At 31.1% G+C, this 19,838-nt stretch overlaps 1 protein-coding gene across 44 annotated transcripts in view; it reads left to right on the forward strand.

The window, feature by feature from the left end:
* The window catches only part of LOC127719308 (uncharacterized), a 188,608-nt gene that overhangs the window by 18,829 nt on the left and 149,941 nt on the right, over positions 1 to 19,838 (forward strand). For 22 of the 44 annotated variants that reach the window (XR_007990200.1, XM_052225333.1, XM_052225320.1 and 19 more), the window contains exons 1-3: positions 14,081 to 14,375; positions 15,378 to 15,434; positions 18,948 to 19,090. The exons of 2 other annotated variants lie outside the window; for them this stretch is intronic. The gene's annotated coding sequence lies outside the window, so the exon portion shown is untranslated. Of the gene's footprint in view, positions 1 to 14,080; positions 14,376 to 15,377; positions 15,435 to 18,947; positions 19,091 to 19,838 lie in introns of those variants that run through there. 20 more of the 44 variants (XR_007990211.1, XR_007990202.1, XR_007990201.1 and 17 more) reach the window with 9 other exon arrangements.

Consider the following 19,838-nt stretch of genomic DNA (forward strand, 5'->3'; position numbering starts at 1 on the left):
AATCCTTGACACATGCCCATTCTGTTCAATCTCATTAAAATGTATCATTGATAATATAAATTAAATGCTATGTATAATCAATAAAGATTATATACATTTTTCAACTCGTTCAGTATTCAAGAGTTTGCAGCTGCTACTCAGACCTTATTAAACGTCACCAGTGTCTGAGCAGATATTTGATGACCCAAGGTGATGTCAAAAGAACGTCTCGTCCTTTTTTTCCAAAAAAAAAATAGTTGATTGTAAGATACCAATACCTTGTTGATAAATATTCCGGATCAACTTCACAAATAATGCATTATGATATTGAAGTATAGATGTTAGGTACTGACGTTATTTATCATCTTAATTACGTGTTATAGTGGGATTTTTTTATTGTCCTTGTACATTTTAACCTTTACTGTTTAGTCCATTTTTTGGTAATATACTTTTGGCATGGCTCGGTACTTACACATCCCGCCACATTGTGTTATTGTGCTATGATCAATTTTATATTCTTGTCTTCCATTTTTGCTTATGTATTTTGTCTACAGAGTGTCTATATGCCATTTTGATCTTTGCTGAATTACTTATTTGTTTTATTAGTGATTAAGTTTATACTACAATGTTGATTGCTGTACCCATGATTTTTAAAAACTTTACCTATTATGTCAGTTTGTTTTGCTCACACATTGTTGTCAATATAATGGAATTCTATGCGTTTGTCATACACGTGCGAGGTTAAGCTACAGCCCTTGGATGGTGTAGACTTCCCAAAATAACGTGTATGGTGTAATGGTGTATGACAGATGGTGCAATGGTAGAAGTTGTATGGTGCTATGGTGTATGGTGTAAGGGGAATGGTGTAATGGTGTATGAGGAATGGTGTGATTGTGTAACGTGCGATCGGGAATGGTGTGAATGAATGGTATACGACATTTCATTGGTTGAAACTGAAGTTCATTTTATTTTAATTTTTCGGATTGTAAACATAAACAATAATAATAATCCTATTGTTCTTTTTTCCCAGTAAAGCAAATTACTTTACTCGTTAGACTCTATGTTAAATATATTATATACACATATTAAAAAATCTTTTTTTTTTCATATTCTTATTTACATTAAACAATGGCTTTAAAATTACACACTTGTGATCACATGCAGTTATCATAAAAGAAAGGATTTTATTTAAACTAGAAGGCGGATAGAACGGTTATCCACGCATCGGAACAGTATTTTTATATCATGGGTTATCAACATCATTTTTAAACATGTTAAAGTTGCTTCGTTCCCCATTTTTGACAGTCTCTTTATAAACATTTTATCGTCATTCACCTTTGTTTGCCTTGGACTTACGATTCTGTTTTCCAAAAAACGGATGTTCAAAGGAAAATTGTACAGTGTTATTGTACATAAGGTGTTGTATAATTATGAACAATCTCGTCAATTTCGTTAGATTTGTCTTTACGGATTATAAATGATATTTTGAACGTCCGAAAAATTATACTTATGTGAACGGGAATGAAATATTTGCCACTTGATATTTAGCCGCCAACAAAATCAACAAACCGACATAATATACTAACAGTTTACTTTTCTAGAAGAGAACTTCTCATACTTTTCATTATAAAGTACAAATGAAATCTGTCATGTCAGTCACAGTGTTGGATGATGAGGTGGAATAGTTTTATGAAACAAACCCTGCTTTCATGAACTGAATAACCAAGAATTAACATGAATATTTATCTACAGAATATTCGTGAACGTGAAAAAGGATGTCCATGAATATTGAATACTGGAATACGTCTCTAGGATAACCATTACTGTGAAATAAGATGTCCGTGAATATTGAATGATGTAATATTCTAGAATAACCATGAATGTGAAATATCCATGAATATTGAATGGTTGAATATTCTAGAATAACCATGAATGTGAAATAATTATTCCATTAATATTTTAGAACAAGAATGAATGTGAAATATCCATGAATATTCTAGAACAACTATGAATGTGAAATATCCATGAATATTCTAGAATAACCATGAATGTGAAATAGGTGTTCTTGAATATTGAATGTAGGAATATAATACAAATATGAGGGGCAGAAGGTCTTTAAGGGGCTTTTATTTTTGCGGGAATTCAGGATTTGACCTTTATATTTATTTTGCGAAAATGGGTCAGGATATCACAAGATATCCCCAGGATATCTCAGGATTATCTTGAGAAAAATCCCAGGGCAATCTTGAGATATCCTCATCCTGAGATAGGGTTAAAAATGGGACGGTATTGGAACAAGGATATTCCAGGGATATCCAGATACCATCCAGACCATAAATATCATAGTAAAGAATCCTGTGATAATCCTGTGCTTAGGTTTCATCAGGTCCTGGTCTCAGGAAATTATCCTGATGTCAGGATTTACAGATTTGCTTTCATTGAGTTGGCCCTGGGATAATCCTGGTATATTCTGTGAATATCATGAGAATGTCCTTAGTTCAGGACCAATAATGTCTTGTATGTAATCTATAAGAAATTATAAAAATATGAGTAAAATCCTTTTTTAATGCACACATTTGTTCTTTTGCAAATATTTTCTGTTATTAGATTAAATGATCCATATTCCTCATTATAAGGTAGATGATTGCCCTTGTATTAAATCTGTCAGGTATATATGAACATTGGGGTATGAATTACATTAGCTAATCAATTTATTGGAGCAAGATGTATTGTTATAAGTATAAATGAGTATCTGTAGTGGCCATGTTTAATAGCTTATTTCAATGGCTGTCAAGTTCCCATTAAAAACAAATGCCTTGTATTTCATGATTCTTAAACTTCCATCAAAATTATATACTTAAGTACTACTACATGTAGCAAACTTGTTGGCCATTTTTAATGGCTGCTTATTTTGTTAAATTACCAATAAAAATGGTACCCACCCCCCACTCCCTCCTCCCCCATGTTCACGCTGCTTATATTGTTTAATTACCAATAAAAAATGTACCCACCTCCACTCCCTCCTCCCCCATGTTCACTAACACCTTCAAGCATTTCATTGTCTTAATTGTATTTGGATACTCATTGATTGTTCAGCATGGCTTAATGATGCTCGCTGTTCAGTTTCAAATATTATAATATTCAATATTATAATATTAAAATTATGTGTCAGATATATAAAAGGATACATGTAAAACTCTCCTTCTTTATGTAATAAAATTTGCTCTCTCTGTTCTTCCAACTAGTATTGCTGAATAAAGGTAATTGGAATCTGCATGGAATCTGTTTAATATCAAAATTGACAGCTCCATTTAATCATTCAATCCCCTAAAAGTATCAAACAAATCCACAAAGAATTAATTGTTCAAGACGTTTTGAAGCAATAAATTTAAAAGAAATAACATTGTATGTTTATACAGTACATTGGAAGCCATTTGGAATCAAATTAATTCAAAAACCCTCCCCCTTTTTATCCCCTGAAAATAAATAAACAGCTGCGCCATGAGCTCATGATACGCCCGTCGCTTTTTCAAAGAACAAAGTTCAATAACTTCTCAATGTCATATCAGAATTTATAAAAAAACCTAAAGCTGATGGGAAGTTATTTTAATAGATATAAACCAGTCACCAAAGTTTCATGAAAACTGCTCAAAGCACTTTGTTATTTTCGAAAACTGGAAAATCACCCCTTTTTTTACGAACAAAACCTCATAACTCAGAAGCGTAAAATCTAAAATTTATAAAAACGGAAAGGGAGCTTACATTAATAGATATAAACAATTCACCAAAGTTTCATGAAAACTGCTCAAAGCATTTTTGAGTTATTGTCCGAAAACTGGAAAATCCCCCGTTTTGTAATGAATAAAACCTCATAACTTGGAAACGTAAAATCTAAATTTCATAAAAATTGAAAGGGAGCTCACATCAATAGATATAAAAATTCACCAAAGTTTCTAGCAAATTGGTGAAATTGTTTTTGAGTTATTGTCCAAAAACTGGAAAATCCCCCCTTTTTTATAGAATAAAACCCCATAACTCGGAAACGTATAATCTAAAATTTATAAAAATCGAAAGGGAGCTCACGTCAATAGATATATACAATTCACCAAAGTTTCATGCAAATTGGTTAAAGCTGTTTTGAGTTACTTTCCGACATGTTGACGACGGACGGACGGACGGACAATGGTATACAATAATACGTCCAGTAAACGGGCGTATAAAAATTAGCGACTTATTATTTTCACCAAAGAACCATTCACACAATTCAATTAAATTTTTACAAGTTATACCTGTTATGTGACAACAATTATTCATTGCTAAGTTAAAAATAAATATATTTTCAGTTTATATGCTTTCAGACTTTCTGATGTTGTTTTGCTCAGCCTCAAATAAAAACCATAAAAAAATCATTTTATAATCATTATATACACATGTTAAATTAAATTTGTAATGCACTTATTTGAAAACATCTTCATCGGGTTTCCATCAGCGTAATCACATTTTGGTGACGTATTTATCAAGTACACGTACGCTCACGTCGAGGTGACAATCTCGCCCCATATTATATCGGCAAGAAGTTGCTCCGTCCCCGTAACGGTATTATAAAAATAAATCAAGGGTGTCGCATACAAATATTTATTACTGGGCAGTTTTTAAATATAAAAAAACTCTTTAATTTAATCGGAACAGGGTTCATGCGAATGAACAAGTGGCCGCATTATCTAAGGCGGTATTTTTGTAGGGTCGAGCTGTTCAGTACAATTACAAAAAACCACGTGGTCATGACTTGTTTACAATTTCATACGTTGAGAAACCAACGCGTTTTACGATGTCTGTCGTTGGCCTATCATTGATCTGATAATTTTCTAAGTTATTTATATGCCGGACGACAATTAATAGAAAGGCACATATGTGAACTCGGAGAAAATCAGAATTTACATCTTTAATACTTTGGGGAAAGGAAGAGTCAAAATAGACTTCTTGCAGCGTACCAGTGTACCACTGGCACTGTAAATAAAACCAAACAACTCTGCAAGCAGTCTGTTAATGAGAAATTGTTAAACATATCTGGCAATGACAAAAATATATGTGTTTAAAGACTTCCAAAATAGTTCGGAATGCGATTTATTATTGATGTGAAATTTTAGTCATTTATGACCTTAGCCTGCATAGGCTTAGTCAGAGATTACTCCGTTATGCCAGACAAGCTGGAGCGTTTCTCGGACACCCTGCCGTTTTTATAGCAGAAATCTCTGCATTTTTCTGACTTTGAAATACTGTCAAACTGAAACTCGTAATGCTTTTATGAACAGGAAGTTCAGCTAGCTGTGTAAACCTTTAACTGTCAAATTAAGTGACCCATTAAATGCATGGCTTCATCTGACTGCTTTGGTGTCAAACACATTTTTTATTAACCTTTGCTTTATGTCATAAATAATGTGTGTATTTCAAAAATGTTTGACAAAATAGTTTGAGTTACTTCCCCCCTTTTTTATCACCTTTCACAATATATTCCTTAAATTTATGTTCTTTTTCGTAAAAAAAACCCCAAATTGAATGCAAATGCATATCAGAAATAATTTAAACCTGAAAACACTTAAACAAGTGGCTCTCAAGAGCCTCGGAATCGCTCACCTGTAATTTTTTGCTTAAATCTTTCATCAATGATTATTTTTGCTTTTCAATATATATTGATGAATGGCTTAAAACTTCCATTGAAATCTGCCATATATCTTCAAAATCAAAGAAATGCATTTTATATAAGCCAAAAACTGCATTTTACCCCTATGTTCTATTTTAAGCCATGGCGGCCATGTTATTTGACGAAACAGTAAATAAAACACAAACTTTATTCTAGATACCCTAAGCATCATTCAGCTTAAGTTTGGTTGGAATTGGTTCTGTAGTTTCAGAGGAGAAGATGTTAGAAATAGTTTACACAGACGGACGACGACGACGGACGCCAAGTGATGACAAAATAAAAAAACAAAATCCTAGAACAATTTATATTTGTAATTTTTCATCAGTATTATTAATGCAGTTGGTCACACATAATTCTGAGTCATTAATTATCATGCATCTTTATTAATGCTTATTCATGTTTGTTACACAATCGATAAATGGTTTCATAAATGATTCGTTTAAATAATTTTGTTATACGAGTCAACCTGAGGTATCAAAACTACTGAAATTTTGTTGCGAGACAATATTTTGAATAAAAAGAGGACATGCTGGCAATCTAGATTGATGGGGACAAATTTTTGTTGTCATTGTACATGTTGTATTGCAATGTTGCTGTCATTTGTCTTATACAATCCATCCTGACATCAAAATATTGCTGATTTACTATGCGGCTATATAGATCTATATAATAAAATGAAAATATCATGGTCAGTTTTGGTTGATACGTTAAAATAGTTTTGTTATATGAGTCAGCCTGAGGTATGAAAATTACTGAAATTTTGTTGCGAGACAATATTTTTAATAAAAAGAGGGCACAAATATTTCCAAATTTTTTAACCCTATATAAATTAACAGATTGACACCTTCCCCATTTCCATTTCAATTTTATAATTAAGTGTAAATATGGGCAGTTTTGGTTGATGCTTAAAATAATTTTGTTGTACATGTTGTACATGTACCAGTCATCCTGAAGTATCAAAACTACAGATAGTATATATATATGTTCCTGAGACAGTAAAAAAAAAATGTTATATTGGAGCCAGTCTGAGATGTGAAAACTACTGATTTTTTGTGATGATTCAATTATTTGAATAAAAAAAGGACATGCATACTTGCACTGTTAATTGGTGCAGAAAAAAGAAATATTATTAATATTACGCTGGAAATAAGCATGATTAACTGTACACCAATATTATTTTCAATTATCATGATTATTTTATTTGATCTAAGTACTATTCATTTTTGGCATTGTTTGTCGATTTTATCTGAAAACCAAGTTTATAAGATTTACGCTACATGTTAAAACCGATAATATTAGCATTGTAACAAATATCGTTTTTAATTTATAGATAGGCAGATCGCGGATAAATTTGCATTACAAACAAAGTTTTATGCGTACTTCATTTACAAATACATGTATATATATTTAATCTGTATTGTTTAAATAACCATCATAGGCATGACGACGGAGATTTTGATCTTATACATTAATTTACAATATTGTGATCAAAATTCGTTTTTTAAATCAAATAAATAATTTTGTAGTCGCACGCTTTCTTTGAAATTTAATTGCATTATGGGTAATTTCAGATCGTGTAGATAGAATGGGGAATGGTGTATGGTGTAATGTGTAAGGTGTGTAGTGCAAAGGTGTAACGTGTATGGTGTAATGGCACAAGGTGTATGGTGTAATGGTGTATGGTGAATGGTGTAATGGTGTATGGTGGGAGTGGGAAGTTTACACCATCCAAGGACTATAGCTATAAAACCAGGTTTAAACTACCATATTCGACATTAAGAAATGCCTGTACCTAATCAGGAATATGACGTGTTTTCCATCCGTTTGATGTGTTTGAGCTTTTGAGTTTGCCATTTTTAAAGGGACTTTCCGTTTTTAATTTACCTCGGAGTTCGGTTTTTTTTGTAATTTTACTTTTTTAATATATGTTATCAAATAGCTAAATGATGGCAATAAATAATCACAAATGCATTTGTTTCATTTTTTAAGTGCATTCAAGAGGTATGTTCTGTGTTTGTTTTGGTGTTTAACCAGAGGCTTGTTGTTGCAAAAATTACGACCGAACAAACAACAACAAAAAAAATAGGGCAAAAGCATAATTTCTGTTTCAAAGCTGTTCCATTCAAAAAGTTTTTCAATATCCACTCACTTTCACATTTTCCTAGATTGCATACTTTGAGTTTTACACATTATTTAAGGGAAAGTTTTGTAAATTTTGGGAAAAATGATTAAGAATGTCATTGAACTATGTTGTAGGCAACTGTACGGAATTTTTTAAATGATAAAAAAAAACATCAACGTATGTTTTTTAATTCAATGGATAATTTTTTCAAAAGATAACATTTTGAATTTACACTGTTAAATGTAAAGAAACTGCAAATGCTCCAAATTCTGGTCAAATGATTTATACAAATTATATCATGATGAAGACGCTAAATTAAAATTTGGTAAATGCTGTTATATTTGAAACCATGTTTACTGTTATAAATTGAAATCTGATAGATAAAACAAAACAAATAAAATGAAGCGTCGTCAAACATTTTTTTTTCGAAGTTGAGAAGATACAAAAGTTTGTAAACTTAAGGTAGATTTTGCATATATACAGAAAAAACTTTAACATACGCTTGATTCAAACAAGTACTGCAATTTTACATTTAAGTAATTTCAAATCTTAAATGAATTATATGAGTGTATCGGTGTTCATGATTGAAATCATTAATCTTTCACGCAGTAGATGTTCCATTGCGAACAGTGATGTGGAATTAAATCTAGGAAACAAATAATTTGATTCCTTCGAAATAGTCATACCTTAATAGTTTTATAACATGCTTTATTTTTAAGCTTGTATTAATTTTCAAACACATATTAGTAACTAACATATAAGTGTTGATACTTGTCTCATTGACATTAATATCATATTTTTTTCTGTATTTTGGTGATTGTTAATAAATGAAAAAGCTTCCATCTACAAAAACACAACAACAAAAAAAAACAACAAAAACACTTTCCTTATTTGCTGTGTCCGGAGCGAGTTTCTGGATTAACCTCAGACGAGGATGTGAAAATACATAAAAACGTCAAGACGAATATCGAAACCTATCTAAGGTCAATTTCGCCTCAGTTAGAAGCTTAGTTTTTGAATAATTTCCAAATTTATCAAAGGAGAATTTATGAATGTTTGTTATAAATCATGGCAGCACATAAGAACGACAGACAACTTGACTGATAATACCCTAAGGTTCTATAAGTGATCAAGGGCAAGCAAATGAAAAATAAACACTCCGTACATTTTCTTACTCAAAGACTTCCATTTTTTTCAGTGAAAATATTTATAATCGTTATATCATTAGCAAATATTTTACACAGGAGGTACAGTTTCTTTCAGAAATTCAAAAATATCGACATTATATGTATAGCTCTTTTCCGTTGTGACAACCGCAAACAAGAGGGGGAAATGTCAAAAAAATAAAGTTTGTATACGGTTGTATTTCGAAAATGATATTTTTAAGTTTCAAAGCTATTACAAAAATTATTCAAAATATATATAAGTAACACTCAGAAACGTTTCCATCCCCCAAAAGTGTCTGATTTCCCCAAACGTGTCCATTTGACGTCACTGTACTCCAAAACATGTCTAGTTGCTAAAGGGCGCCAAAATATGTCCTTTTTATGAACGCCCAATCGTGTTAATTAAAAAAAAAGCCCAAACGTGTCCAATCCCTCAAACTTGTCCATATGAGGTCAAGTCTTCCTTTTATGAACGTTTAATCGAGTCCACCGTTATAGTGATTCGTAATCTGATATGTTGTTTCAATACAAATCCAATCGATATTATTAAAGGAACCTTAGTTTTAATTTGTTGTTGTAAAAATGGGACAGTAATTCGTCAAAAGCCCAGACCCCACTTCAGTAGGAAGCAGGCTGTGCTATACTCTCATATATTATTAAGATAGTTACAGTAACGGAGTATATTAGTACAAAATAATTCACTTAGTAATACGATGAATGTAACTGTACAAAAACTAATATATTGCAATTTTCAAGTTCGCTCTAAATATGCATGACATATATGCCACTGGACATTAAGCATTCAACCGTCAAGAATTAATTTATATGTTGCAAACTAACTTGCATCCATGTTAGATATTAACAACTGACGTTGAACAAACTAATCCTAATAAATGACCACTTAATGAATAGTTGAAGCACTGGGAACAAGTTTTTGATTTCTTAAGTGCGAAGTACCTCCATTTTAAATTTTTAAAAAAATGAATACTCACTCCAAGTAAAAATACATTTTTATTGGGCCATTCTTTTACCTATCCAGTGTCTGTTTATTTTAGTCATTTCATCTTTCACTGAGGCTTGGACATTTGTCTAAACGCATCATTACACCTTTACTCCAGATGTTCTTGGATAGAATTTGATCTTTTTTAGAATCTTTTAACGAAAACCCGACGTCTATAATCGTGTCCACTATCACTGAATTGCCGTAAACGTTATTGACTTCACTGAAGACATGTTAGCGATAAAAGTTTTGAGACGTTCTGGCGTTTAAAGTGGACACGTTTTTGGCGAATAACAATTATCGGACACGTTTAGGGGATGTGAAATCGGACACGTTTGGGGGATGTGAAATCGGACACGTTTGGGCGAAATAGGCACGTTTGGAGTTATCGGACACGTTTTGGGGGATGGACACGTTTGGGAGTGTTACATATATATGCCTTTTTATCATATTTTGATAATACTTAATACAATATGCTGTGATTGTGAGTACACTTAAACAGGATTTTGACTACGGACTGGAATTTACAGCTGGGTCTAGACAAACATAAACTGTTGCCTTTTTAGTCCATCAGACATCAGTAACTGGTAGTTGAATATGTCTATGATACTTTTAATTTATGATCTCTTGTCCCGGGTTGTCGGACAACACATTTGGTACTCTTTAGTTGTATATGTTATGGCCTATAGTTCTATTTAAGACTAATAAAAAAAATCTCAATTAATGCTTATGTTGCACTTTGTAAATACAGCTGATTTACAATCCATGCGTCTTTTAAAGAGATGTATGATATTCATAGATGTTTTGTTTTATATACAGACTGGTTCCAAGATATGATCTTTATGTTTAATCTCATAGAGACACAACTTGGGAATTTTACCAGTATAAATACTGATAGTGGCTAAATGTTATTCTTAGGAAGAACCAAAGGGAAGGGAGGGGTAGTACACAATTTTGTAGGGGTAAGCAAAGAATTTTAAGTTTAAAACGAAACCTACGTACGTTAACGCAAGTAGCTTAGGCTTACAATTATAAGACATAATATAAATTGTGGTTGTCTCCCTTCACCGGTTTCACCATTTCAGTCGGATAGTTACATGTAAGTAGTATTTTAACTAAAAAAAATCAGGTATCAGGCACGGACCGTTCAATTTCCAGGGGGAAGGAGTGGGGGAGGATGCTGGGTTTTAAGATGAAAATATTTCTTGCCCTGATTTTGACTGAAATGAAATTTCGCAGTTGGCTAGCACCTTGACTTACAAAAAAGTGTCCCACATTTAAAATTTTCTTATATTAACATAATCTGGCCCGGGAAGCTTGCCAAAAAAAATCCGTTCAGCATGAAAATTCCTGTCCCATCTCCCTCCCCAAGTAAAAATAATTTACCACAAACGTTTTCGGTACTTATAAGTCAATACTTTTCATTCCTTTTTATGCTTTTTATCCGTCTTCTTGGGACTGAGGGAATTTAACGACCTAACTATACTCAAATACAAACAGATCTGTATAATCGACATTCTATCGAACTGACGGAGAGGAGTTTAACTACCTGACTATACCTTAATAGGTCTGCATGGTCGGCCCTTTGCTGGGCTTTGGTATATGATTAATACTTTTAAAAACAAAACAAAAAAAGATAACCTAACATAAACAAAAGAAAAATAATTAAAAATTATAAATAATGAAAAATTATCAGCCAAAACTAAATCAAAAAGACGTAACCCGTGCGTGAAATTTGGAAATTAAAAATTTGATACCAAAGTTAGAGAGGATGCAGCATTTTTGTAAAGAAAATCAAATTGCGAATGTTGGTGTGCGGAAAGGATTGAGAAAGCAAAAAGTTAAAGCCAAAGTGTGAGTCCTCTGAATTAAGAAAGAAAAATGTAAAGCCAAATGGAGTAACGCTTCTATGTATAATTTAGAGTCAAAAAGGTGTATGAAATTTTATAAGCCGAATGCCCATGTTTATTGGTATTGCAAGTGTAGTGCATTTATTGTTTGATATTTGAAGTGCCGAATGTGTATGCATTTTGAAGCCGTAATGATTATAGCCAAAAGGTGTATGTAAAATTTAGCTGCTTTGTACCAGACCACCATAGTTGTGATACTTTAAGGTGCTGGCGCACAGGGTGTTGCACGCAGATTAACAACACTCGCACAGGAATCCCCGTCCCTGCACGACGGGTTTTATCAAACCAAACAGGAGCTTTTCTATAGGGAGCTTACTCAACATGTGACCCACAATTATTATGATTTTGCACAGTTACTTTGTAACCGTAGTATATTCTAGTATAAATCTCATTTTTAAACTGTTTAGGACTGGATTAATGTCCGTCTCAAATGAGGCAATCTTTTATTCGTGCTCTAGGCGCCTTCGATTTATTTCAGTTGATTTTAAACATGGCAAATTTATCACACCGTGAAATGTTCTGGTTTCATTTGCCATAATGAGCTTTCCTAGGTAAAAGTTTTCAAACTGCTTTTCTTGATAGATTATTTTTAATGCCACTCGTATGACACATATCATTCATTTTAACAAAGAATAATTAAGTTATCAATGAGACCAAACAAAATCATGTTTGGTAATCCTACAAATATTAACAAAAACCCTTAATGGAAAAAAAAAATAATCACCCCTAAAACGATCTAGTTATCAAATAATCGGGTTATTTTAATATGCCGAAATATTAAAACAGCATTACAATCTACAGTATACATTTACCTAAATTACTGAACTTGTGTCATTAAACTTTGATCACCTTTATCCATTTAAGAAGAAATGCGTTCAGAAAACTCATGTTCCCGTATACTATTTGAACACGGCACGCCATATTGACAAATTATTTGAAAAGAAACTCTTTTTCTACTAAGATAGGAAAAATGGTTAATTGTATATCATTTAGAATATACCTGTGTCCCCTGCGAACAAAGTTTGCAATTTCGTATGTTCAAATATACGTGAAAACTCCGTTTATCGTGGAATACGCTATTTTAAAATAGATGTGAACTAAATGGAAAAAGGGAAACAAACACAATTTTACAATGACTAAGTTTAGGCGTATAACTTACGTCAAAATATACGGTTTTTCTTTAAATGACAAGTTTAAAGGCCAAAGGGAGATAACAATAAACATTTATTTGAAATGTTAGGGTAAATTACATTAAGTACGTCAAAAACCTAAAATTCTCTAGCAGGACCCTATGTTTTGACCTTTAAAAACAATATAAATGCATATGAACTTTCAATTCCAGGATATATTTTTATACGAAACTTCACATTTGTTGCCGTAAAACTATTATATATTTTGAATGTATTTGTTCTGTCCCAAACTAGGGTGAATGTGTTCATAAATCATTTGTATATTTCAAATCAACGTAAAAACAAATACAGCAACGTTTGTAAATGGAAGATAGAAACACATTTGAGTGCATACAAATGCCTTTGTTAAAATATAATTAATGATTTAAAACTTGTTATTTATTTTGAAATTGTCAAGATTAATGAGATTCAGAAGTAATACGGTATCAGCACGTGTCATGGTTACGAAATCATTTAAACCATTTGACCTTAAGTAATTTATCAAATGTGAAGAGTGATTTTTCTTTGGTTGTATACAAACAAATTTTTGGTTTGATGTTTAAATCGTGGGAAAACAATTTTAGATTTTAATAACGCCTATTCTAAAATACATTAAAATAAAATGCCTTATTATATATTCTACACAAAAACTGTTCTACAGCATCATGTTTAAATCCATGAAGTGTTAAATTCCTTTTTGGTTAATCTTTCAACCACACAAACTTGAATAACAATAACATTTTAACTTAATTTTTATTATAGTAAATAACAATCATGCATCGTTGATTAATTGTGTAATCATTGACAGGTGTCCCTATTGTTAAAGAAAGTAACCCAATATCTCTAAAACTACAATTTAAACTTCGCTAGAATGTATCATTAATGCTACAAAAGAGAGTCGAAATATACTAGCGGGATAGTCAAACTCATAAGTCCAACATAAACTTTACGAAATCTGATTGGTTATATCGGACATTCAGTGTAATCGCTATAGAACTTTGATTGTTTGGCTGGTCTAAAATCAAGGGATTATAAACCTGTCTCATTTTGATATCGACATCTCGACATAAAGAAACGGTTCATTCATGACCATTGTTCCCTTGACCACTAATTAGATACATCGCAAACAAGCAATAATTCATTTGCGTCAGTTTCAAGCCTGAAAACGTTATAATCATTTGTCACAAAAGTTGGTCTACACAAATCCAGGTGAAAATATGGACTTTACATAGATATCGTGGTACATACAAAAAGTAAAACAGGATTAAAAATGTGTACACCAGACGCGCGTTTCGTCTACAAAGGATTCACCAGTGACACTCGAATCGGTAAGTTTGTTGTTAATTATAGTTGTTTACTGACAACCGCCATTTGTTCTTGTTTTATTGGTTGAAAGCGAACACAACTTTGATATTCACTACATATTCTATCATGTCGACAAGATGGCTAGATGTTTCCACATATATTGCTGATAACAACGGGCAGTCAAAGTTGATATTAATATAACGTTCGAAAACATATGTTTAATCAAGACAAGGATGTCATAATAGTAGCCATAAGCAACTAAGTATTTTTGTTATTTCAGAAACAAAGGAAACTATCTTATGTTTTACTTTCCTACCGAAACAATTTTGATTTTTTAAGAAACTAAGATAAATTGCTATCAAAGGTACCAGGCTTATAAATTTATACGCCAGACGCGCGTTTCGTCTACATTATAAGATAAAAACAGATACTTAGCCTCACCAGCAATTTTTTGCAAGATACCTTCCACAAAAAACGATCGCCTGTGTCTCAGGGAGAGTTACTTTATTCAATATGGATATCAACTTTTGAAGTTGGATTTGAGCATGATTTCGTATTTTAAAGACCTATAGTTGCTTTAATTGCATTATTTCGATAAGTTCTTATTTTAATGAGAATCTAAAATAAATACAAAGACAGAAAAAAGTAACAAGTGAGCATTTACCAACAAATGAGACATACCCGATCATATATAAGTGGAACATGTAGGCATCTGAAATTAATAGTATTACGAATATTCAGTTCTGAAGTTAGTTATTTGATTCATTGTAATCAATATTCGAATCTATGTACCTCTTGTGTATAAATGAAATGATGATAACTGATACTCAATTCAAATTCCAAAGGTTTGCTAGATAATTACTGGGAAACCTACATAAAATTACTGCATCAGACAATTATAACAATATCAAAATTGAAAATATCAAAATTAACATATATACTTGATATGTTTTGAGTTTTTGATGTGTTAAACGCATCGAAAATGAAATAAGTTTTGATAAGACATTTGCATGTTTCCTTTGCAGATTGTTTATGGTGTCATTTTTGAATTGCCATGGAGGGACACACGATGTCGTCATAATGTAAGCATTGAAATAATAATTGCATGCTTATTGAGTTAAATGTGACCGTAACTTATATTAAAGTTTAATCTATATACAATGCTATATAAGCATTCGATGAAAACAGTACTAGACTAGTTATCATGTTGTTAAAATCTATAAACTGATCTAAGTATAGGGTTATATATCATAGAGATAGATTGAATTCATTCAAAAACAAAAATCCAAATACTTTCCTGCATATTTTTTAAAGTTGAATTTACTACTTTAATGATATACTTATAAGCATACAGTATACATTAAATGAAGTTCTTTGCATCATGACACAACTTGCATATAACAATAACATATGGAAGTACTAAAAATATATTTAAATACATTTTTTTTCAGCAAAAAGATGAATTGGAAACAATGGCTATGTTTCGGATCATATGAGTATTTCGACCATATGCGTATGGTCCTGTTGATTAATACGATGAACGTTAAAAAGGTGTCTCATAAATTTAGAGTTTCTAAAAAAGATTATTTTTTTGCTTATTCAATCATATTGTAATCATTGTTACATAATAAATGAATTAAAATGAATTTTACTTACAAGTAAGAATTATAGGAAAATCATTTTCACATGGTCATTATTGATTTTAACTTACATTTGTACGAAATATCTAAATGAACTGTTAAGTCATTGAACCCTCTTTTTTTCTTTTTTTTCTTAATTTATTTTGGTGTCTTTGTAAAATTAAAACATCTGAAAAAATTCTAATTGTTTTAAGTTATTTTATGTGTTTTTGTTCATATGTTAACAAACTCACAACAAAAGATAAATCGTATGAATAGGAGAAAGTACACAATAATTAATTGAAAATAAGTTAAGAATAGAAGAAATTTTGTTTCAGAAATTATAAACTAAACACTAAGAAAAAGTAAAAAAAAAAGTCCATGCCAAAACGACAGTGGTTTCGCTTGCGGACAACAACAAAAAACGGTAATGATGAAATACCTATATGTTCTAAATACTCATATGGTCCGGCCCGTTCATAACCAAATGAGTATAATACTCATATGGTCCGGAACAGCTACCTCAAATACTTGGCAACATAAAAAAAAAATCAAAATCAACCAATAGAACTTATTATAGGAAATTGTCAAATCAGATGTAGTTTTTAATATACATGTAGCTCAATAGTCACTATTTCCAAGTAAAACTGCTTAGACTAATTTTTATCATGAGATGAAATCTTCAAACTCATTAAGTTAACATTATTCTATATTTGTTTCATGAAAAATTAAAAAAAGACAGACTTAAAGCTACCAGGAAAATATTCTATTTTGTGATTATTATTTTTTTTTTATCTTTTAATAATTATCTACTTTGTCTTGTTTTTCATAATATTACATAATTTCATTTGTTAGTGTACTTCGATATCGCATATTTTGCTTTTCATTACGATACTTAAAATGACGATGTACTTTCATTTTGGACCAACAAAACTCAAGTGCGCTAATACTATGCAGTTTAGTTCAAACATATTCTATTTGTAAAATATTACAAAATGGATTAGACACAAGTTAGTCCAACTTAGATCGTCTTCTCCTAAGATACAATATTAGTCAATAGAATTTCATAGCATGCAAGTATTCCATTTTATCATAACACAATATAATCAAAGATCTCTTATTTTAGAGACATTAAAAAAACAGCATAGAAAAAGGAAAGATAGGAAGAAACAAATAGATGCATGTGTGTGTGTGTGTGTGTGTGTGTGTGTGTGTGAGTGTGTGTGTGTGTGTGTGTGTGTGTGTGTGTGTGTGTGTGTGTGTGTGTGTGTGTGTGTGAGTGGAACACTACATTCAGCTTCTACACATGGTTGAACAAGTAACAATTTGGTCTTTTTTATATAGTCAAAAACATTTCAAAATATTTATTCATTTTGCTCATTTGTCAAATTTATAGTACCAAATGTTATAATCTCTAGATCATAAACAAGGCCACCCGGTAGCCAACTAAGACTATTCCTACAAATGTGACGTAAATTTGTAAATAAAAGACATTTAAAGAAGAAGTTATTAGAAATTTAAAGGGGAAAACCCACAGCGACCAAATGGATCTTATACATTATTCATTTGGATCAGATCAAAGTTAAGTGATGTAGCTGAACATCTTAACTGCGTAAAAATAATATTGAGATTGTTTGGACCAAATGCATTGTAAATAGGCACCGTTATATTTCAAACTCTAGATTTCTTTTTTAAATTATTTTTAAATTTTGATAAAGTTTCTATTTTTTTTTATCGCACTATGCAGTAAACCTATGCCAATTGTTTCCTACCCATGTGACAGCCTTATGATAAAAGTCCATTATCAGTGCTTATTTCTACTCAAACATTTTCGTAAGAAAAGAATTACTTTGGGAAAATATTTCATAAGTTGAGATAGTTTCTTTATCCTATAGTTTTGAACTTGATAAAATAACCTCAGCCTTACTGTTCACCATAAATAAAATTGAGAATTGAAACGGAGAATACGTTAAAGAGACAACAACCCGACCAAACGGAATTCGGATCAACAGATATTTAATTCTTAATTTTACAAAGAAATAAGAAATTATACATTCTGAACTGACATTTATATTTTAATGTTATACTATGGCTAATGAGACACTATCAACCAGAGACCAAAGGAGGTCATTGTACGGTTTTTAAACAGTGACCAATGCAAAACCCATAACTAAAAGTAATTTATTACAAGTTTCTGACAAACTGTGAAACAATTCAAAGACTAAATGCAATGGCATGACTTATTGTATAGACATGTATAGAAACCGAAAAATATGGAAAACAATTTTTCGTCCTCATATCAAACAAATACACTTTTGTTTTGTCCTTAACAATTGAAACTACTGTGCTATAATTGACAATGTGCTAAAGATAGTTTAATTAGAAATAGAATAATAAAACACCAAACACAAAAAAAGTAGTTCTATATCGAAACGTAGAAAAACATTATAATACAAGTTTCTGTTGTATAAAAAATGATGTGTTTGTTTTGAATTATCTCAGATTATTCACTTATTATTCTTATTAAAAGAAATGAATATAAGTTTTATATTACTTAATTGTTTACTGTCAACAATAACCATGTCTACACTCTAGCACTTTCGAATCTTCTAATTGCACGTGTTATAAACAAATTTTTAATGTCACTTGGCGAATACGTGATCAATTTTTGATTGTTATATTTGAAATCGAAACTTCACATTTCCACCATTTTAGCGAAGCAAAAGTTGAGTGGCAATGCGAATTATTTATTTTAAATGATACTACATCACTTAATTAGATTAAATATTGATTTTATATTGATCTATATTGTAATGGACATAGCAATTCAGACGAAAATTATTGATAACTGTAACGTCCAGCGGCAAATTCAATCAATATTTTGGACGAAACCACGTCATTGCGATACGAAACCGACATATTAAGCCAGGTTTTAATAAAAACTAACATAAAATATATTACGGCATTATATTTCAGAAAAAAAATTTAAAACAAGTTAAGCAGATAATGCATTCTTCATTTCCATACCAGCTTTTATTTAAAGTTCAATTAAAGACTCGGAAGTCGTCAACAATTTAGACCTCATACGAACTTAAATGGAAGGACACCTTTACAAACAGGTATTTCTGACTGATCGTCAGGTTATACGTAAACTTGACGTTTTACACGAGTAATTGCACATATGAATAATTTATGAAATCAAAATCAACATATTTGATAAATATAATGCTAAAGCAGAAATGCATTTTTTATCCGGCTTTAGATCTGAATAAGTTATAGAATATTGGCAATTGTGGAAAATTGCTGTTCATATATCGACAGGTATATCAAGTGAACCACGTACAAGTATATACGATCAAATAAAGTATATAGAAATTACTTTCTAACGATATTACAAATTCCAAACAACTTGTTTTTATGATTTTGATGATAGTCTAGAATAACGACGACAATATTGACACAGTCGGAATAAAGTAATAATAAGCATGTTAACCAGTTGGTGTCTTCAATTAACCATCAAAAAGATATGAAAGCTTCTGACAATACAAAATAAATTCCTTTGAGCAAATATGTATGCATTGTGACTGGTGTATTATATTTTTTAAAAAGCTTAATGAAACAAAACTCGTTAACGTACAGAATAACAAAGTTAATGTTTAAGTAATGGTGGATTTTGTTGTTTTATTTAGATCTAAAATAAAAGAACAAAATTGGAAAATATTGAACATATCTTAACTCAAAATGGATAACCGTTTTACAAACAAATTGTTCAAATAAACGGTAGCTATGCATTAAAGCATGATGTTTCAAAAATTCATCCTTTCAAAATTTAAGCTAACAACAACTGCATTTTGAGTTAACATCAAA

Source organism: Mytilus californianus, unplaced genomic scaffold (genome assembly GCF_021869535.1).
Source record: "Mytilus californianus isolate M0D057914Y unplaced genomic scaffold, xbMytCali1.0.p SCAF_11, whole genome shotgun sequence".
NCBI classification, from domain to species: Eukaryota; Metazoa; Mollusca; class Bivalvia; order Mytilida; family Mytilidae; genus Mytilus; species Mytilus californianus.